Below are 23,702 nucleotides of genomic sequence, written 5' to 3'. Positions count from 1 at the left end.
ATATAAGTCCAGCAATGTAGACCAGCTCACTCCTGTGAACCACCTGGAACCTCAGCTGACCTGGTTAACTTCGTTGTGCCCGGGTCAGGATGTAGGAGTCATCCATACAAATGTGAACAACAACAGAGCAAAGTCCAGCAATAACGTGAGCAATCCAGGATGCTGTTAAACATTTTTTTCTTACTTTTTATTCATAGATCCATTAAAATACAGTGGTCCAAGCAGTTCAAAACAGCATTAATGCAGGAAAGTAGTGCAGATAGGACTACGCGTTTCAGCGGTAAAATCCGCCTTCTCTTCTGAATCTCTTCTGGACCGTGAAGAAGGCGGATTTTACCACTGAAACGCGTAGTCCTATCTGCACTACTTTCCTGCATTAATGCTGTTTTGAACTGCTTGGACCACTGTATTTTAATGAGAAGGAAAAAAGGTGATCCAGCTCAACTGGGGCAAAGTCCGGCATGCAAGGATAACACTCTGGCAGTGCAAGGGTCCAATAGAAGAAAGAAAAATCCAGCTTCCGGAGTAGTAATAAAACTGATGCAAAATTTTATTAAATGACGTAAAAATTAATGTGATGACAAAAATAGGGAGCCCATATGCGGCGTAAGGCTACGCGTTTCGAACGCTGCCTGCGTTCTTTGTCAAGCCTGAGTGAACATGTCTTGCTCACAAGCATTTAAACTCACTCCTACCAATGGGAGGAGTGTGTTTAATCAGAAAGCACATGTGCCAGCATGGGGTAGATAACATACAAAGCAACAATACAAAAATTCAACAATAAGTGAACAGATTTTTTTTTTTTTTTTTCATATATACAGAAAAGATTTTTGATATTCAAATTCCACATAAAAAAACTCTATCATCCGAAATGTACATGCGAACATTATCTACCAAGATTTAATAATGAAACATGACATCTCGTCTCAGATTAAGACCATTGGGTATTCTAGTTCCCAAATGAAATATCCAAAAAGCCTCACGTGTGAGAACCTGATGTTGGATATCACCACCACGAGGAGAGATTTTAACTTTTTCTAAGCCAAAAACACGCAGGGAGTCAGTATTGCAATTGTGATGTGAAATAAAATGTCTGGATGCCGATGAGAGATTTCTGGCTGGAATAACGGTGCCCTTAGAATTATAAATATCCCGGATATGTTCATTAAAACGCACCTTGAGTTTTCTCACTGTACAACCAATATAAAGTAGGTTACAGCTGGTGCACTTAATGCAATAAACCACATTGGTGGTATTACAATTAATGTACCTCGAAATGGAATATGTGGCAGTCTCACCAGTATTTGAAAATGAGCTACAAGGTAAGGCAAATTCACATGTGCGGCAGCGTGAGGTGCCGCACCTAAAAAGTCATTGCAGAACCTTAAGGAGCCATCGGGTTTTGGTATTAGGACAATGGGACTAGCCCATTCACTCCGGGATTTTTCGATGACCCCCAGGCGTAGCATTGTCTTCACTTCCTCTGATATGGCTTGTCTTCGAGCCTCCGGTACCCGGTATGGCTTCAGGCGTACCTTCAGGTGAGGCTCGGTGACAATGTCATGTCGTATCAGACTGGTCCTACCAGGCAGCTCGGAGAAGACATCGGGGTTCTGCTGAACCAGCCGTCTGGCCTCTCGCCTCTGTTGCTTGGTGAGGGCTTCTCCAATCCTTACTTCCGGTTCATCCTCTCCGGAGGTCGCTGGAGCAGGGTATGAACGACCCGAAGAGGAGGGAGATGGGGATAAATCAACCATCAGGCTTTCCCGTTCCTGCCAAGGTATTAACAGGTTGACATGGTATATTTGTTCAGGTTTCCGCCTACCGGGCTGCAATACCTTATAGTTGACCACCCCGATTCTTTCCTTTATCTCGTAGGGGCCTTGCCACTGAGCCAGGAATTTACTCTCCGCCGTGGGGACCAATACCAACACCCGATCCCCGGGTTTAAAGGTCTGCACGGTGGCTTGTCTATTGTAGCGGCCGCTTTGCGCGGCCTGAGCCTCCTGTAAATGCTCCTTCACAATTGGCATGGCCGCGCTTATGCGGTTCTGCATTCTTAAAATGTGTTCAATCACACTTTTATGGGGGGTGGGCTCCTGCTCCCATGTTTCCTTTGCCAGGTCCAACAATCCCCGGGGATGTCGCCCGTATAACAACTCAAAAGGCGAAAACCCCGTGGATGCCTGTGGCACCTCTCGGATGGCAAACATCAAATAGGGAAGCATCATATCCCAGTCTTTCCCGTCTTTGGAAATCACTCTTTTGAGCATGGTTTTCAGGGTTTTATTGAATCGCTCCACTAAACCGTCCGTTTGAGGATGATACACAGACGTACGCAACTGCTTGATCTGGAGTAGCCGGCATAGCTCTTTGGTCACTTTAGACATGAATGGGGTCCCCTGATCCGTAAGGATCTCCTTGGGCAACCCCACCCGGCAGAACACAGCAAACAACTTCCGAGCTATAAGCTTCGCCGCAGTATGTCTGAGAGGTATCGCCTCTGGATACCGGGTGGCATAGTCAACGATCACTAGGATGTGTTGGTGCCCTCGAGCGGACTTTACGAGGGGCCCCACCAGATCCATCCCTATCCGTTCAAAAGGGACTTCTATAATGGGTAACGGTACCAACGGACTGCGAAAGTGGGTCAGGGATGCGGTAAGCTGACACTCTGGGCAGGTTTCGCAGAACCGTTTTACCTCCCCAAAGACCCCGGGCCAATAGAACCTTTGCAATATTCGCTCCTGCGTTTTCTTGACCCCTAGGTGGCCACTCATCAGGTGTTTATGAGCCAAGTCGAGGACCCGCCGGCGATACGGCTGGGGCACCACCAACTGCTCTACCCCCACGCCCCGTATTTCATCTACCCGGTAGAGTAAATCCTGCTTAAGAGCGAAATGTCGGTACCTTACCTGGGCACCGGGCAGCTGTGCCACCCCGTCAACTACTGTCACCCGACTCCGGGCATGTATTAATGTAGGGTCCTGGAGTTGGGCTGTCCCAAACGTATCTGGGGACGCCTACAACTCCGGGATGGGCTCGACCATCTCAGCCTCTCCTGCCAATACCTCTAGGGGCGACCTATCGGGTTCACATCCTGTCCCTATCATGGGGACCCCTACGGCAGGCGTCCCGGATTCGGGATTGTCGGGCTCAGGTCCCGGACTGTCCAATACTTGAGGGGACTTAGGAGGCCCCTTCCATAGAGTCCAAAAATACGGCAGATCCCTTCCTAGGATCACGTCATAGGGAAGAGTGTTCATAAGTCCCACCTCATGTTGCACCTGCCCGCAGGGTGCTGTGATGGTGACAACCCCCGTGGGATAGTCTCGGCGGTCCCCATGTATGCAAACCACCCCCACGGTACGTCCTGTGGCCTTTACTTCAGCCCTTAGGGTTGTTCGCAGAAGGGTCACTAAGCTTCCGGAGTCCAACAAGCCTATAACCGGACATCCATTCACCTGTATTTGGCACAAGTGGGGCTCAGTCTCAGGGGAGACAAGGTCCACGGTACACACCGCCTGAGCATACATTGAACCCCGCCGGGTAACCCCACAATCCATGGGCTCCGTGATGAGTGGACACTGGGCTTCCATATGTCCCACCCGCTGGCACCGCCAACATCTAATAGGGAAGGAAACCCCCTTGACGAATTGTCGTTTAGGGTACATAGCCTTCCGGACCTCAGGGATGGCGGGCGCGGCCTCAGACGGAACGGTAGCAGACTCCCGCACCGGTGTCAGCGGTGGGTCCTTGGCCCGAGGCTTGGAGGGGCCGGACCGACGGGCGGCACGCAAAGTCTCAGTGTCCCGTATCAAGTCCTGCGTAGCCACATGCCGCTCCACCAGGCACACTAATTGGTCCAGGGTACTTGGGTCACCCTGTCCTACCCACCGTTGAATGGTGACGGGTAAAGTGCGCACAAAGCGATCAACCACTACCCTTTCCACCATTTGCGCAGGGCTCAGAGTGTCAGGCTGCAACCACTTCTTTACCAGATGCAACAAGTCATAGGCCTGGGAGCGTACGGGTTTGACTTCCTCATAGAACCACTGATTTACCCGCTGAGCCCGTACATAGGTATTCACCCCCAACCGAGCAAGTATTTCGGCTTTCAGGGTCTCATATTCTATGGCGTCCTCGGTACAAAGGTCCAGGTACGCTTTTTGGGGCTCCCCCGTCAGATAGGGCGACAATACCTCAGCCCACTGGGGGGTCGGCAGCTTTTCCCGCTCGGCCACCCGCTCAAACACCGCCAGGAACGCTTCCACATCATCCCCCGGGGTCATCTTTTGCAACGCTTGTCTCACCGTTTTCCGGACGCTGCCGTCGTCACCCGGTCCCGGGGTTGTTGCTGCCGGTCCGGCACGGATCGACTTGGCCAGGAGAACCATCTGTTCTTGGTGCCTTTGTTCCTGCAATTGCAAGGATTGCTGCTGACGATCCAACGACCGGAGCAGGTGTGCATTGGTCTGTTGTTGCTGTGCATTAGCCTGAGCCAGCTGCTTTAGTATGTCCTCCATGGCGTCGCCGGGTTTGGGCTGTAGTATAGCCGCTCGAATCCAGGACATGCGCTACTGGGTCACCAGGGATGGATGCTACACCTCACCGGGCTGGCATGCCCGCATTCTCCACCATCTGTGAGGTAGCTTGGTCGGCTGCGCGGCAGAAGACACGGGATCCAGGCACCAATGGGTTGTCTCATTTCCCTATCTTCAGATTTGGGCTGGGCTTGCCTGAGTCTGAGCTGTACGTTCTCCTGTGTTGGTAGCACAGGTCACTTGGCCTCTGCAGCATGAGAGAAGTGCATTAAGACTGGATCAGCTCGGAGAACAGGGAGGATTTTTAATAAGAGGTAGATTGTTTTACAAGCACTTTGCAATTTCACTCATTAAGATGCCTCAACTCCTTTAACTGGGTGAAACCACCACAACATGTCATGGTCATCTTTTACCGCAATCCTGAATACATTAAAATCTTTTCCCAGAGGAAACATTTGATCTGAAAATGACTCCATATATTGTGTTTAAAATACATTTTAATAATGTTACAGTATTGATTGCCCTTAAAAATCAATAAGTGCCTGTGTGACGCCCTGGGCAAGCCAGGGGTCACAGGTCATCACACCACCACACCCTACACCCCAGTTAGGAACATCAAAGCTAACCCAAAATCCTTGTTGCCTTCCTCCAGGGGCTGATGTTCACACCAGGGGGTGGGCCAGGCGGTTGGCTCCGCCCACCGAGGAGTACACAGCCCTGGAGGCGGGAAGAACCAGGCAGATAAGAAAAGTTAGAGTTTGGAGGAGGAAGTGGAAGGAGTAAACAGCTAAGATGAGCTAAGGAAGTAAAGTGGCAAAGGAGGAAAGTAAGAGCGGTGACAGTAAGAAAGCCGGAAGTGGGTCCAGCTGTGTGCAGGACAGAGTCAGCAAGGTCAGCAACGGCGGTGATTGTCCGGAGGGGTGACCGTTTGGAAGTTCCTGGAAGGACCGCGGACGGGTAGTGGCCTGGCGGTCTGGAGCAGTGTACAAAGGACAGTCAGCACCAGGGCAGGGGCCTCTCGGACCCCGGCAAGGCTAGGAGTCGCCATAATTTGCCAAATCCGTCAGTGAAGGGGACGTAGATCCCCCAACAACCAAGTCCCGATTGAAGGCAACAGCCCAACCATTACAGTAGAGACACCGCCACCGCCAGGGCACCAGTTTCTAAGGGCCAGCGCCTGCGGGCAAAGAGTAGAGCTCCTCCGGTCCAGCTTGAAGCCGGGGAGCGGGTTACCGGTGGGAACCCATCGAAACCATCAACAACATTAGGTGCAGGAAAAGGGACATCACCGTCACCTACTGGGGAAAGCAAGTGCAGCCGTCCGTGGGAACCGTCTTTCCAGCCGTGTGTTTTACCGAGAACTGTGTCAACGTCTCAGGCTGAGTGAGTACCACAGCGCTTCCCCCGCGTCCCTGCGCCCACCAAGCCCTGCATCTCCCACCTCATCACTGGGCCCCGGGATCACCAACCCCTACCCACGGAGGGGCAACACAACAACTCGCTGCTATACACCATCACTCCCGGGATCCCCATATAGAGCAGCGGTGGTGAAATCACCACAACCGTGGGTGGCGTCACGGACAATAGACAATATCCCAATACCCAATCCCCTTTCACTCACGGGCGAGGAGTGCCGCTCGAGAACCCCCGGGATCCGGCCCACCGCTCGAGCCACCACTGAGCAGCAGCAGCCGGACCCGAGCAGAGGGGTGAGCGCGGTGCTGACACCCTCCTCCCCGCCCACGACAACTTGGCGTCACGAACAGGATCTTACCGCTCTGCCGTCTGGTAGAGGTGCGCCTTGTGACCGCCGGAGGTATCCGGCAGGAAAATTTCATAAGCCGCCATCTTTGGCGCGAAAAGTTCCCACTCGAGCGTCTTCTCGAGTAGTCGAGGCGCGAAGTCCAAAACCCCGCCCCGAGAGAGGAGGAGCCGGAAAGAGCTAAGGGGGACGCGATGGCGGCTGGCTGCATGTGAGCGCAGCTATAAAAGCAGGGACGCCAGGACTCTGCAGTCACCCTGTTCCTGGAAGAAGTCACCAGCAGAATGTGGATGCTGTCCCGTAGCACCGTAGCCCCCGCGCCGGGAACCGCGGCGTGGGTGGAGATCCGGACCGCGCAGCTCTACCAAAGGCTGCAGGTCAAGATGCAGCTCCTCATGGAGGAGTGGGAGGCCGACATGGCGGACGTGATCGCGACCGTGCGGAGACGCGAGGAGGAAGCCGAGGAAGGGAGGGTGAGTGACCCACGCCCCGATGCCCTTGAAGGGCCGGTCATCGCGGCTGCGGGACCCGGTCCAAGCCCTCTCGCTCTGTTGCCTCCATCGCCACCCGTCTCGGAAGCTGTGACCCCGCCACTAGTCCCGCTGCCACCGCAACCGGTAGCGATACCCAGCATGCCCGCCCCGGCGGGCCGACCTGTAGCCGGAGCCCGTAGCAAGTCGGAGGTGCTGCCATGGAAGGCCCCGAAGTCTGCACCGGAGGCAGCCCCTGAGAAGTCCCCCGAGCCGGAGCTGATGACCCGTTCCGAGCCGGAGGCCCAGCTGCGGAAAGCCCCTGTGCCCATCCCCCACACCTCGGCTGAGGTAGCGCCGGGTTGTCGCTGCAAGGCGGCGCCCAAGGCCAAGACACCGCGGGACCTGCCGCCCAGATCCCTGACAGTGGGCAGCGTCCAGAATGTCCCGCGGGGCCCGACCCGTGCGCCGGAGCTCGCAGCAGCGCCGTATTGGGACAGGGAGCCGGTACCGCTGGGCCTGGAGATCGGTGAAAGAGAGAGGAAGAAAGCGGAGCTGGTGGCCCGAGCGATTAGAGAAAAGGAGAACCTCCATCAAGCAACGTTCTGTGTCCGGGGCCCGCTGTACGAAGGGCAGGTGAGGCGGTTTGATGTCCGCCGGGGCTATGGGTTTATATATGAACCGGGCCTGGAGGCCGAAGTGTTTGTAGCCTGGCGGGATGTGAATGCCCACCTGCCTGAGGAGCATCCCGGCCGTAACCTAATGCCAGGCGACATTGTGCAGTACACCCTGCACTGTGGGGAGAGGGGGTGGTTTGCGCTGGACGCTAAGCTAAGGGGCAGCCAGGAGTCCCGAGTGAGCGCCGCGCCCCCTCCCTCAGGTGATGTTGAGGACTCTGAGTAATGGCAGCGGAGCACCGTTGTCCAGTCCCCGTTGGGACCACCACTGAGTTTATGTTTGAAAGTTTAAAGCAATGATAAGATGATTACCGAAGCTTCACCTGATTCAACCGTGATTGAGAACCGGCCGTTGCCGGCAGCGTTGTCCCCATGGGGACCGTTTAAAAAGTTGCATAAGGGACTCCTTATGGACAAGCCCGTGAACTTGCAGGGCAACCACAAACGTTAGTGGAATGTAAATAAGTTGTTTTACCGTTACCGTTTCCGCAGTTACCGCCTCCGGAGAAGCAGGTTGGAGGGAGGGCCCGCAGTAGAGCCGGCTGGGGCCCAGCCACCACAGGAACCGGTGGCTACCCTCTGGAGGGGAAGGACAGATCCCGCTCGGGTAACGTGTGCTGGACTGTGGGTCAAGGGGTGCTGCCTGGGTTTTAGGGGCAGCATCAGGGCCAGGTGGCTTGGGTGGGAGAGAGCGGAAACCGTAACCGTAAACCGTTATGCAACGTTTAAGAAATGTGCCTCCCGTTATGGGAAGAATTAATAAAAATGTACATATGTTACTTTTTTTACAATGTTATATTTTACAGAAAAATAAAACCGGTGTTGGACGGGCAGCCCGCGGACGGTCTGCATTTTGCTAAGGGGGAATGTGACGCCCTGGGCAAGCCAGGGGTCACAGGTCATCACACCACCACACCCTACACCCCAGTTAGGAACATCAAAGCTAACCCAAAATCCTTGTTGCCTTCCTCCAGGGGCTGATGTTCACACCAGGGGGTGGGCCAGGCGGTTGGCTCCGCCCACCGAGGAGTACACAGCCCTGGAGGCGGGAAGAACCAGGCAGATAAGAAAAGTTAGAGTTTGGAGGAGGAAGTGGAAGGAGTAAACAGCTAAGATGAGCTAAGGAAGTAAAGTGGCAAAGGAGGAAAGTAAGAGCGGTGACAGTAAGAAAGCCGGAAGTGGGTCCAGCTGTGTGCAGGACAGAGTCTGCAAGGTCAGCAACGGCGGTGATTGTCCGGAGGGGTGACCGTTTGGAAGTTCCTGGAAGGACCGCGGACGGGTAGTGGCCCGGCGGTCTGGAGCAGTGTACAAAGGACAGTCAGCACCAGGGCAGGGGCCTCTCGGACCCCGGCAAGGCTAGGAGTCGCCATAATTTGCCAAATCCGTCAGTGAAGGGGACGTAGATCCCCCAACAACCAAGTCCCGATTGAAGGCAACAGCCCAACCATTACAGTAGAGACACCGCCACCGCCAGGGCACCAGTTTCTAAGGGCCAGCGCCTGCGGGCAAAGAGTAGAGCTCCTCCGGTCCAGCTTGAAGCCGGGGAGCGGGTTACCGGTGGGAACCCATCGAAACCATCAACAACATTAGGTGCAGGAAAAGGGACATCACCATCACCTACTGGGGAAAGCAAGTGCAGCCGTCCGTGGGAACCGTCTTTCCAGCCGTGTGTTTTACCGAGAACTGTGTCAACGTCTCAGGCTGAGTGAGTACCACAGTGCCGCAAGGCACAGCGCTTCCCCCGCGTCCCTGCGCCCACCAAGCCCTGCATCTCCCACCTCATCACTGGGCCCCGGGATCACCAACCCCTACCCACGGAGGGGCAACACAACAACTCGCTGCTATACACCATCACTCCCGGGATCCCCATATAGAGCAGCGGTGGTGAAATCACCACAACCGTGGGTGGCGTCACGGACAATAGACAATATCCCAACACCCAATCCCCTTTCACTCACGGGCGAGGAGTGCCGCTCGAGAACCCCCGGGATCCGGCCCACCGCTCGAGCCACCACTGAGCAGCAGCAGCCGGACCCGAGCAGAGGGGTGAGCGCGGTGCTGACACCCTCCTCCCCGCCCGCGACACCTGAAGTATCATGTCTGAAGGCCGATCGATTTTGTAATCTTTTCTTACACTAAGACCAGGAGGGGGTTCCGAAATCTGAGAACAGAAGACCTATGGTGAATTCTGAATTTTTTAATAATAGTCACTTGCGGTTGTGTCTATAGTCCTAGTTTGCTATGTTATGTATTATTGATCGTTTGGCAGTATTGCACTCTTTTACCTATAGGACATGTTATTTGTAGTATGTATGGATTCTTCATCATCTCAGTTTTCTTGCAGTCTAACAATAGTGCTGTCACGATACAGGCAAACACTTGAGCATTTCACAAATAACTGGATGCTGCTAGACGGACATGTAAGATCAGTAGCATTTTTTCATGAGTATAATCTTGACACTTGTCATCCGTAACATGTATTTGACGCGACAATCCAGAAATGGCACTTTCCACAATAACTATGTTTTCATGATGAATTGATTTTAATTCAGATAAATGCTCGGCACAATCCGCTCTCTCAGTCGGCAGTGTGACATTTTATTATTGAAATATAAAACGTGCAGAAAGCGCAGGAGGCATTTTATTTTAGAGTGGCTGATAATAAAACACTGTTCTCCAGTGTTTCTACATGCATTCAATACACATTCATTTTATGCCACCTGCAGACTACATTAAAGCCGTCTTATCGATGCAAACATTTTATTTTTAAAAAAAAAATGTTTTAAAAAATCCATCAGGAACGGCTGAACCCAAAGTAGCAATATCCATATTTCACTCCAGCACACAATAAACACAGCACCCATTAACATGACGTTAATAGCACGGGCTGTCTAAAATAAGATTCCTATATTTTCGACTAACTAGAAATTACCTACAAATCTGCAGGCAGTCATTTCATGTCATTTGGCATAATTTAGCAGCTGTTAATTGAACTTGAATTGAAGGCTTGTGTACGGGCTGCGGTGACGGCGTCAGTGGATTTTCGCCTGCATTCAATAGCCGGACTGGGCTTTGCTTACTCTAAGTTCATTCTTCACGTCTGAAAAATGCCTACAGGGCACATTACAGGCTGCCAGTATTGGGGACTATTAATGAAAACATGGCTAGCGAAGGGCCAATTCACATGATTTATTCTGCTGCAGCTTCACCAGCGCATTAACCAGACAAAATAGATATCTGTAGAATGATGTGAACTGGAGTCTGCTGTGTAATCATTCCAGATTAATCCTCATGGAGAATGAGTCTGACATTATAAAAGATCTCCTATGCTGCCTACAACCAACAGGTATTTGTATACAGAAATATTAACGGCACTGGCGTTCTTCACTTAATGGCCGAAATAATCTCATGCACAATAATAAGTTAGTTGAGTCCTAAAAAGTGCAATTATCTTCTTCCAAGTGGTAGAAGCGTCTAACCACACTTGAAGTATAGTGGATGATAGACGAATATTGGCTCAACCCCTATTATGTAACGTCCATGTTCCAAACTATCCGAGCAAAAGGAGGTAATAATCTATATATATAATTGCCTTATTCTGTCTGTCTGTCTGTCTGTCTGTCATGCTCCAAAATTGTGTCCTTACGGTGACACAAAGCTGATTGGCCGCTGGGCTCGCCATGGCCCGCCCCCCCACACGGATTGGCCTCTCGCCCCGGCACTCTGCAGGCCCCGCCCCCCTCACGCAATGCACGCTCGCTCTGGCCCAACTGACACGAAGCTCCGACTCCCAGGTGAGTACACAAACACACATCAGATCACACTCACTCTCACACACACCTCACACATCACATCCACACACTCACAACATCCTGGGATATCGCTTGCTTCTACACCGGCTCCGTCACGATCCCAGCAGCGCCAGACATAACCTTGCGATGCTGGGATCTTGACGGAGCCCGTGAACGCTGGTAACCACTATATACATCGGGTAACTAAGGTCCCTTGGTTACCCGATGTGTATCATAGTTACCAGTGTACACCGGCTCCGTCACCATCCCAGCACCGCCAGACATAACCTTGCGATGCTGGGATCTTGACGGAGCCCGTGAACGCTGGTAACCATTATACACATCGGGTAACTAAGGTCCGTTACCAGTGTACACCGGCTCCCGGTACACATGTGCAGGGAGCCGGCATTATACTCCTCTCCCCCCAGGACTACTCCTATTACAGTCCTCCTATTATACTCCTCTCTGAGTATAATAGGAGAACTATTATAGCATGGGGGATGTAGCACGATGGGGTGCGCAGCATGGGGGATGTAGCACGATGGGAAGTGCGCAGCATGGGGGATGTAGCACGATGGGGAGTGCGCAGCATGGGGGATGTAGCACGATGGGGAGTGTGCAGCATGGCGGATGTAGCACGATGGGGAGTGCTCAGCATGGCGGATGGAGCACGATGGCGGGTGCGCAGCATGGGGGATGTAGCACGATGGGGAGTGCGCAGCATGGGGGATGTAGCACAATGGGGAGGTGCGCAGCATGGGGGATGTAGCACGATGGGGAGTGCGCAGCATGGGGGATGTAGCACGATGGGGAGTGCGCAGCATGGCGGATGGAGCACGATGGCGGGGTGCGCAGCATGGGGGATGTAGCACGATGGGGAGTGCGCAGCATGGGGGATGTAGCACGATGGGGGATGTAGCACGATGGGGGATGTAGCACGATGGGGGGTGCGCAGCATGGGGGATGTAGCACGATGGCGGGTGCGCAGCATGGGGGATGTAGCACGATGGGGAGTGCGCAGCATGGGGGATGTAGCACGATGGGGGATGTAGCACGATGGGGGATGTAGCACGATAGGGGGTGCGCAGCATGGGGGATGTAGCAAGATGGGGAGTGCGCAGCATGGGGGATGTAGCACGATGGGGAGTGCGCAGCATGGGGGATGTAGCACGATGGGGAGTGCGCAGCATGGGGGATGTAGCACGATGGGGAGTGCACAGCATGGGGGATGTAGCACGATGGGGAGTGCGCAGCATGGGGGATGTAGCACGATGGGGAGATGCGCAGCTTGGGGGATGTAGCACGATGGGGAGTGCGCAGCATGGGGGATGTAGCACGATGGGGAGTGCACAGCATGGCGGATGGAGCACGATGGCGGGTGCGCAGCATGGGGGATGTAGCACGATGGGGAGTGCGCAGCATGGGGGATGTAGCACGATGGGGGATGTAGCACGATGGGGAGTGCGCAGCATGGGGGATGTAGCACGATGGGGGATGTAGCACGATGGGGGATGTAGCACGATGGGGGGTGCGCAGCATGGGGGATGTAGCAAGATGGGGAGTGCGCAGCATGGGGGATGTAGCACGATGGGGAGTGCGCAGCATGGGGGATGTAGCACGATGGGGAGTGCGCAGCATGGGGGATGTAGCACGATGGGGAGTGCACAGCATGGGGGATGTAGCATGATGGGGAGTGCGCAGCATGGGGGATGTAGCACGATGGGGAGATGCGCAGCTTGGGGGATGTAGCACGATGGGGAGTGCGCAGCATGGGGGATGTAGCACGATGGGGAGTGCACAGCATGGCGGATGGAGCACGATGGCGGGTGCGCAGCATGGGGGATGTAGCACGATGGGGAGTGCGCAGCATGGGGGATGTAGCACGATGGGGGATGTAGCACGATGGGGGGTGCGCAGCATGGGGGATGTAGCACGATGGCGGGTGCGCAGGATGGGGGATGTAGCACGATGGGGAGTGCGCAGCATGGGGGATGTAGCATGATGGGGGATGTAGCACGATGGGGGATGTAGCACGATGGGGGGTGCGCAGCATGGGGGATGTAGCACGATGGGGAGTGCGCAGCATGGGGGATGTAGCACGATGTGGAGTGCGCAGCATGGGGGATGTAGCACGATGGGGAGTGCGCAGCATGGCGGATGTAGCACGATGGGGAGTGCGCAGCATGGCGGATGGAGCACGATGGCGGGTGCGCAGCATGGGGGATGTAGCACGATGGGGAGTGCGCAGCATGGGGGATGTAGCACGATGGGGGATGTAGCACGATGGGGGGTGCGCAGCATGGGGGATGTAGCACGATGGGGAGTGCGCAGCATGGGGGATGTAGCACGATGGGGAGTGCGCAGCATGGGGGATGTAGCACGATGGGGAGTGCGCAGCATGGGGGATGTAGCACGATGGGGAGTGCGCAGCATGGCGGATATAGCACGATGGGGAGTGCGCAGCATGGCGGATGGAGCACGATGGCGGGTGCGCAGCATGGGGGATGTAGCACGATGGGGAGTGCGCAGCATGGGGGATGTAGCACGATGGGGAGTGCGCAGCATGGGGGATGTAGCACGATGGGGGATGTAGCACGATGGGGGGTGCGCAGCATGGGGGATGTAGCACGATGGGGAGTGCGCAGCATGGGGGATGTAGCACGATGGGGAGTGCGCAGCATGGGGGATGTAGCACGATGGGGGGTGCGCAGCATGGGGGATGTAGCACAATGGGGGGTGCGCAGCATGGGGGATGGAGCATGATGGGGAGTGCGCAGCATGGAGGATGGAGCACGATGGGGAGTGCGCAGCATGGAGGATGGAGCACGATGGGGAGTGCGCAGCATGGGGGATGGAGCACGATGGGGGGTGCGCAGCAGGGGGGATGGAGCACGATGGGGAATGCGCAGCATAGGGGATGGGGCATGATGGGGGGTGCGCAGCATGGGGGATGGAGCACGATGGGAGGTGCACACCTCCCCCCAACACACACACACACACACACACACAGGGAACCACAAACACCGCCATACACAGACACCCACACACACAGACAACGCTGCACACACACAACACCCAACACACAAACACCGCGGCATACATAAATATACGCACATACCGCACAACACACACATTGCACAAAACATACCTCCCCCCAAAACACACCACACCCACACAAACCGCGCAACACACACACACACACAACGCGACAGATACACAGCGCTCCACAAACAACGCAACACACATACAACACCGCTCTCACCCCCCGCCACACCCAGACAACACCCAGAACATGTACAGCGCCCTACACAAACACTTGGTAACTACACACAACAACATCTATATATATATATATATATATATATATATATATATCTATATCTATAACAAAAATCATACATGAACTACACAATACGTAAATTCTAGAATACCCGATGCGTAGAATCGGGCCTCCTTCTAGTTACCAATAATTATATGAAATTGCTCAAGAAACATATTTAATCTACAAATTGGTGGGGGTAGCGATTATTTGGACAGTGGGAATCTCTTCCCAGTAACCTTATATTAAATATGAGCTGTACAAATCTATGTGGACTAAGTGCCTTCTACTGGTGGCTAGAATTGTATGACTTAGGGTATGATTCCACTTGCGCATAGCTTCCAATGCGAATGAGCATCAGCTGAGGATCATGCGACTGTGATGTGATCTTGCAATCGTATCACAGCTGCGGAGAAGAAGGAGGGAGCACTTTCTCCCCATCTCCTCCATGACCTGTCTCTGTATACATCGCAGTGTGGTTGGATGACATGCGAGTGCAGTGCAATGTTTCACACACTCCTATAGACTTGTATAGGGGGGTGTGAGCCAAGACTCCCTGCTAAACGCAGCATGCTGCGATTCATTCCACATGCCGATATGGCATGAGAAATCAATCGCAGATAGACACTGCCCCATAATTTTGCACTAGTGTGAGAGCAATCCGATGTTTTATCGGATTGCACTTGTCCGTGCAAAACGCAAGTGGAACCGTACCCTTAAAGGGGTATTCCCATCTCATAGATCAAAATATGTAGTAGGTATAATAATAATGTTAGCAAATACCTCCAATTAGAAATGTAGTATAGTTCTCATGATTCACTATGTCGCTCACCTCATGCGCAGGGCATTGCAGGACCTTAGGTATCCATGGGTATGACCACGCATATAGTGTCAGTTAGGGTAAACAATAAATCTGGCACTCTTTTGGAAATTGTAGTAGACAATTGATTTATTGGTAACCACTGCTCTTATTCCCCCTATTCCTTGGCGCTACACGTCACTCCTCACACCTGGCAGTCCGTCTGAAGAAGGTCTATATTGTAAGACCGAAATATTACTTTTTTGATTGCCATTACCAATAAATCAAAGGAGTGCCAGATTTATTGTTTACGCTACAAATAAGGAGCGGTATATCCTATCTGCTGCACCCATTATTATACAGAGTGACGGGTATCCAACCTCATTATAGTGGCAGTTAATTAGTTGATCGTGGTCGTAAGCATTGATACCTAAGCTGCAATGCTGTGCAAATGAGGTATGTGACATAATAAGGAGAACTATACTACATTTCTAGTTGGAGGTATTTGCTAATTTTATTATTATTACACCTACTACGTATTGGACACATGCCCAACATATGTAATTTGAAGTACATGTGACCCCTGTTAGAGCAACCCAAAATGAATAGTGACCACATATCGGATCCTCTACATTTACATTTACATACATATATATATATACACACAAAGAATGGAGAGGTCTGTAATTTATTTCATAAGTACACTTGAACTATGACAGACAGAATAAATAAAATCTAGAAAATCACATTGTAAGATTTTTAAATAATTAATTTGCATTTTATTGCATGACATAAGTATTTGATCACCTACCAATCAGAAAAAATTCTGGCTCTCACAGACCTGTTACTTTTTCTGTAAGGCCTCCTACTCTGTGCTTATTACCTGTATTAATTGCACCTGTTTGAATCCGTTACCTGTATAAAAAACACCTGCCCACACACTCAATCAATCACACTCCAACCACTCCACCATGTCCAAGACTAAAGAGCTGTCTTACGACACCATGAACAAAATTGTAGACCTCCGCAAAGCAGGGATGAACAAAAGGACAATAGGCAAGCAGCTTGGAGAGTAGTCAACAACTGTTGGCGCACTGATTAGAAAATGGTTGAAACAAAATGACTGTCAATCTTACTTGGTCTGAGAGCCATGCAAGATCTTGCCTCATGGTGTAAGGATGATCCTGATAAAGATCAGGAATTAGCCAATACCTTCATGGGAGGACCTGGTCAATGACCTGAAGAGAGCTGGGACCACAATCTTAAAGATTACCATTAGTAACACTCCACATCATCATCGATTAAAATCCTGCACCCAAGCTCCCCCTGCTAATGCCAGCACATGTCCAAGCCCATTTGAAGTTCACCAATGACCATCTGGATGATCAAGAGGAAAAATGAGAGAAGGTAATCTGGTCAGATGAGATCAAAATAGAACTTTTTGGTATCAAATCCACTCGCCGTGTTTGGAGGAAGAAGAATGATGAGTATGTAAAGTGCCAGGGAGGGGCAGTTGTGTGCGAGGGTCATGGTGGACCTCAACCCACCCCGGCACAGTACAGACATGGGGGCAGAGTGGAGTAAGCGGTATGTGGTGTGGAGGTGGTACCTGCTGACTGCTGCCAATCGCCTTCTGGGTCCTGTTCACTCCTATGGGCCTTGAGCCCTGCTCAGTCAGGAAGGAGACAAACACCTGGTAACATTTGCTTCACTTTACTAAATAGCCTGCAGGCAGACAGTTTCACAATAGTCTTATCGTCATCCTTATCTTTCAGATACTTCAACTCTAAGGGGTGCTTCACACACAGCGAGCTCACTGCCGAGATCGCTGCTGAGTCACGCTTTTTGTGACGCAGCAGTGACCTCATTAGCGATCTCGCTGTGTGTGACACTGAGCAGCGATCTGGCCCCTGCTGCGAGATCGCTGCTCGTTACACACAGCCCTGGTTCGTTTTCTTCAAAGCCGCTCTCCTGCTGTGACACACAGATCGCTGTGTGTGACAGCAAGAGAGCGACAAATGAAGCGAGCAGGGAGCAGGAGCCGGCGTCTGACAGCTGAGGTAAGCTGTATCCAAGATAAACATCGGGTAACCAAGGTGGTTACCCGATATTTACCTTAGTTACCAGCCTCTGCAGCTCTCACGCTGCCTGTGCTGCCGGCTCCGGCTCTCTGCACATGTAGCTGCTGTACACATCGGGTTAATTAACCCGATGTGTACAGCAGCTAGGAGAGCAAGGAGCCAGCGCTAAGCAGTGTGCGCGGCTCCCTGCTCTCTGCACATGTAGCTGCATTACACATCGGGTTAATTAACCCGATGTGTACTGTAGCTAGGAGAGCAAGGAGCCAGCGCTCAGTGTGCGCGGCTCCCTGCTCCCTGCTCACACTGGTAACTAATGTAAACATCGGGTAACCATACCCGATGTTTACCTTAGTTACCAGTCTCCGCAGCTTCCAGACGGCGGCTCCGTGCAAGCGCAGCGTCGCTTGCACGTCGCTGCTGGCTGGGGGCTGTTCACTGGTCGCTGGTGAGATCTGCCTGTTTGACAGCTCACCAGCGACCATGTAGCGATGCAGCAGCGATCCTGACTAGGTCAGATCGCTGGTCGGATCGCTGCTGCATCGCTAAGTGTGAAGGTACCCTAACATCCAACTCGGCTTTGCAGGGACAGCCATAATGGAGCGACTTAACTTCCCACTTCGGACCGACTCCCCCAGCATGGTGTTGGGACACTCTGCTTGGCTAACGGACAGGTAGACCACTTGCCTTACCGCTGCAACTGCTTTTCCTCGGGTACCAGCAGATGACGCCTCAGGTAGGAGCACCCCAATATCTCCTTACGTCTCCATGACACTTCTATACTTATGTCCTGCTGCAATAGAGCCCCTTCTAACAGCTTGGCTTCTCTCCTTCTTCTTTCTGTCCTGTCTCTGTAGCAGGGACCAGGGGATGGTGAAGGTTTGGGCTCCCTTCACCCTTGAATCCTGTTCCTGTCACCTCCACCCTTCTGTACTCCACTCTGATCTTCTTCTGTCCCTCCTGGACTTCTCTCTCTTGTTCTGCTCTGTATCATAGTCTTTCCCTATCTGCCTGAACCAGGAAGTTCCTTCCCCTATATCTCCTCCTGTGCTGATGAGCCATCCTCTCAATTAACTCCTGCTGCCCCGTCATCTCCCAGTCCATCCCTTCTCCCTGAGGGAACCAGGACCCATGACCTCTGGTGCAGAACCCATCATATAAAGAGCCCAGACCTGACAAGGACCCACTGTATACAGACCCCAGAAGTGTACTGATCAGAACCCTCTGTATACAAACCCCACTCCCGATTCTCTGTGTACAGAACTTAGACCAGAACCTCTGTATATCAACTGCAGTGTACTCCACCTCCACTCCACCCTCAGTGTACAGATCCCAAACTTTGTAACCTGCTGACAACCATCCCCTGACATAGATCCTGATGTCCAAGTATATAGCAAATACATATCTTAGCATTCTCATTACAAGCTGCACATGCTGAAGAGAGAATTAGCCAGTCTACACAAACACAAGAGTAGCTCCCCCATCATGGGAAACATACTGTAGATCATCAGGTACTCATATCACAACATAGTCCATAAGGCAGTCATTGCTCACGTATCACGACTCCTGCACTTCCATCCATTCCCACATGTAGTAGTACTCAGCATACTGTCACCACTTGTGACATGCTGGGATGTTGAGTAGATTTTGTAGCTTTTCCAGGAGCCTATGAGATCTCCTTTTATGATAGTCTCCTAGAGACATCATGTAAGTTAGAAAATCTATCATTAACTGCACAAATGGTTTAAAATAATCCTTTCTATATAAATATAATAATATTCATAGCTTAACTCAACCAGCTATATTGTTTGTTATCCATTCCAGCCAATTCCTGGTGTCATCTGTACACGTTATTCAATGCATGCAGCAAACGGCCCTGGAGGAAGCATTTCATTGTGAAACGCATGTCGGGTATGGTGGGTTCCTGGATTTACCTTTCTCTAGAGAAGTTTGCTGCATACTAAGCCATAGCATTTTGCTATATGGGTTTCCACTTTATATGATCTTACATATTTGCACTTTTGTTTTTATGTGTAGTGATTGCACTTTATTTGGAGAGATATAGTACATGAGTGGCTGTTTACATTGTTACCACACATCTCAAACTATGTCTCTATGTACATTTAGGAAGCCTTCTTTTTGCCATTTATTGTTCATTTATAAACATACATTATAACCTTTTTTTCTGTATTGACCCTTTTGTATTAGAACATATGCTACTTGATTGCAGCACACATTTGTGTCTTACCATTAAATACTGTATAAACACTACAGTTCAAAAGTTTAGGGTCACTTAGATATTTCCTTATTTTTGAGAGCAACAAGACAAGTACATTAGAGTCTCTAGTTTGAGAAATCGATGCCTCACAGGTCCTCAACTGGCAGCTTCATTGCAACCCGTACAGTATCATGACTGCAACAAGAAAATAAAAAAAACACTAACTGATTCTTACTTTTTTTGCGATTTACAGTAAATCATGAGGTCACATTATGCACCTGCATTATGCTGCTTCATCCGGTATTTGGGAGGTGGGTCAGATGAAATATGTAATCTATTGTACTTGACAAACACTTTTATGGGGTTCTACACCAGTTTGTGTTTTGTGTTTAAACGAACTGATCCAGCATAGTAAGAAAATAAATTACTAACAATTCTAAACCGCTTCCTTGTATTGTTATCTGGGTTCCTAGCCAATCTCTTTATTTTTTTAGAATTCATCAAACTGCTGCAAGCAAACAGTGGCCATAGGAGTTTCCAACATGTCACTGCTGGGGCCGTTGATTGACAGCAGCAAATATCCGTCATCTCAGCCAGAAACGTAAACAAGGAGATTGGTGAGGGACCCAGACAGTGATATGATATCATTTTTTATATGTACAAAAGGTAGACAACCCCTTTAAGTTTGGTGCTAAAGGAGTTTGACCACTTGACATTGGTTCAGCCAAAAAAGCATAGTAAGTGTGGTAATGCCACATTACGACAGAACATACGTGAATGTGATGGCATTGCAACTCTCATATTGCTGAGACCATGATACACAGGTGGCAACACATCTAGCAGGTTTGGATTTCTTGTGACTTAAAGGGAACCTGTCAGCAGGATTTTGCAACCTTATCTGACAGCACCCTGATGTAGGCAAGGAGATTCTGAATCCAAGGGTATATAACATAGATTACTGGGTGCAGCCGTTTTCACATAATTAAAGAACTGAGTTTTATAGCAGAGCTGAGAGCTGTCCCTGTCCACACCAAGCTCTCAGTAGAGATTGTGCATTGACAGTGAGGTGTCAATCACAGCAGGGGGCGTATTGGACTGCCTTGCGCTTGAGTTTCTAGTCCTGTAATGTTAATCACAGGTGATTAAGCTATTAGTTTAAATAAACAATAGCACACACACAGATAAGGGAAGCACAATTGCTTTTTGTTTTTTAACCCCTACATCATGCTGTCCTCAGATTACATAGCAAAAACCTGCTGACAGATTACCTTTATCCCATTTAACCAGTGCCTAAATCATGCACCATTTTTCTGACATTTTCAGTTTGAGCAATTTTTTTTCTCCATATTTTCAGTCTGTCCATGTATTGTCCACAATATACTGTATGTGCTGTTTTGTAATTTATAGGCAAGCAAAGGCATGAATTCCTTGCATGTCATCGAAGTTGACAACATTGATGGGTTGTTCACAGCTTTGGGTTGTGAGCTTGAGCCAAAGCAGTGGCGTCTCTTTATATTGACTCTTTAGTTTTAGGCCCTGTGCACACTAGACAATGTAATTTTCTTAAGAAAATTCACACCCTCTGAAAGATTACCGCACCTGCTGTAAAAAAACGCACCTGAAAACCGCATGTGGTTTTACTGCAATTTGCCTCGGTATTGCCGCAAATTTTCTGCAGGTTGTTTCCTGCGATTTTTTACTATTATCTATGGCAAAAACTGCAGGTACCTGCGGAAAAGAAGTGACATGCACATTCTTTTTGCTGCAGAAAACATGCAGCAAAACCTGTAGGTGAAAAAAAACCGCAGTGTGCGCACAGCATTTTTTTTTTACCATAGGTTTTGCTGGGGAAGGACTGCAGCAAGGTTATGAACATTTTCTGCAGCAAAACCGCGGCGAAACCGTGGTAAAAAATGCAGTATGCGCCCAGGGCCTTAAGCCTCACGGCTGTCTTGTTACACAGTGGTAATATTCATCCTTCAATACCTGTTGGTTATGCTGTACACATGAAAGAAACATACAAGAACATGGAACTGTTGAAACACATCAAATACTGAAACTACAACTGGAGATATAAAAGTGGTGGCCCAGCTGCTTGGATTGCAGCTTCAATATACCAAGTACTGCTGTTTCATTTGCGAATGGGCCAGCCGCGCTAATCAGTCGCATCATAGTAGAAGGAAATGGTTAATAAGTAACCTGTTGACTCCCGGCCAGAAAAATGTCGCACATAAAGCACTAGTGGACCCAACAATGATATTCTGCGCCCACTTCACATAAAAAGCGGACTTTTTATGTGAAGTCCACATAAAAATGGACTTCACTCCATTGTGAAAGCAACAAACAAGGAAGCAGAAGGTTTTCATTATTTGAGACAGATATTCTCCAGAATAACAGATGCCAAGATTAAGAAAGGCATTTTTTTTGGTTCGCAAATACGACAAACCATGATTGACAAGCATTTCGAAGAGCTGCTGGTGGGGCCTGAGAAAATTGCTTGGAAATCATTCAAGGATGTTTCCGAGAATTTGCCACTATCAAGCACCAAACTACATTGAATTGATTGACAACCTTCTTAAAGATTACAAAGCAATGAAGTACATTTAATTGAAAATTCATTTTCTGCATTCACATTTAAAATTCTTCCCTGAAAATCTTTGTGCAGTCAGTAACGAACATGGCTCGGTGTTTTGCTGTGTATTTTATGTAGTGTTTGGTGATTAAAATACGCAGTTTTAAAGTGCCAGCATAATCAGTAAGAGTTTTGATAGCTCATGTATATGCTGTTTTTTTCCATGCATACCGTGTTCTTCCAAAAATAAGACACTCTCTTATACTTCTTTTTTTCCCTGAAAAAAGCGCTAGGGCTTATTTTTGGGTAGGTCTTATTCTTGGAGAAACATGGTTGGGGGTAAGATTACCCCCCAAAAAAGCAGACCCCCCCTTCCCAGGATACTCATATTTTCCAGACCCCAGACATCTGCGTGGCTCCCAGGTCCTCTTGCAATCTTCAGCGGGTGCTCCACAAGGTCCTCCCCTGCTTCTGTCTGACACACTCACACACATCAGATTGCACACACACACTCATACACACACATAGACACCTCAGATTGCACACACAATCACACATCAGATCGTGCTCACGCAAACATCAGATCGCACACACATCAGATCACACTCAGATTACACACACAATCACGGATCAGATTGCACACATGTAGCAGCCACGGGGCAAGTAGTTAACTGTTTACTCGTCGCTGGGCTTGGTGATGTCGGGTCTGGGGATGTCATGGGTGGCCCTTTTGCCTGGTTTCGTGGCCCTGAGGTGTACAATAAAGAAGGGGGGGATTTGTATGATGGTGGAGGTTTGTCTCGTGACACCACCTACGGTACATGGCCATGGAATAGCCGCCGCTGCTGTCGCTGTACTCCGGGGCTGATGGTTGTAGCAGTTAAGATGTTTCTGCTCCCCACAGGTAGAACGGGTCCCGGGGAGGATGATGAGGGGAATAGTGATGGCGGGCGCCAAAGCATGGGGCGCCGGCGCCGGCAAGGATCGGCGGACACAGTCTCTGCATGTTCAAGGTTTCTTTACTCACTGTTCTGGTTTACCCGTGAGATGCCGGTCACCACCTTGATGGGCCCCAGCCGATCCCTGATCCATTGGAGGTCAGTACTGGTACAGTGGACGGTGGGCCCTTCTTCATTGCGCCTATAGAGATGGATCCCCATGGCCCGAAGCTTCTTGGGGACCCCGGTTCTTGAAAAGTGTTTACTCCTGTGCCATATGCAGGTGCCGCGGGTCCGTGGCAGGGCCGGACTTAGTTCACGACTCCGGACCCTTTTTAGCACTGTGCTCCAGGAACTGTGGTGGCCGGAGAGACATACAATCCCCCTGGCCTGCAGATTTTGGTGGACAACTTGAAGTCTAATCCATCCTAGGATCCTGCACCCAGCACTGCGCCGGTCCCAAGGGAGCAATCAAGCTCTCCCCTCAGCGACCGTATTGACTCCTGTTTCCCACCAGAGCCACTGGTAAAACTG

At 50.6% G+C, this 23,702-nt stretch overlaps 1 long non-coding RNA gene across 1 annotated transcript in view; it reads left to right on the top strand.

The window, feature by feature from the left end:
* The window catches only part of LOC142295359 (uncharacterized), a 58,432-nt gene that overhangs the window by 18,231 nt on the left and 16,499 nt on the right, over positions 1-23,702 (top strand). The window lies entirely within an intron of this gene.

The sequence above is a fragment of the Anomaloglossus baeobatrachus genome, chromosome 3 (assembly GCF_048569485.1).
Source record: "Anomaloglossus baeobatrachus isolate aAnoBae1 chromosome 3, aAnoBae1.hap1, whole genome shotgun sequence".
NCBI lineage: Eukaryota > Metazoa > Chordata > Amphibia > Anura > Aromobatidae > Anomaloglossus > Anomaloglossus baeobatrachus.
The sequence above is the reverse complement of the archived record's forward strand: the minus strand, read 5'-3'. Positions and strand labels throughout refer to the sequence as shown.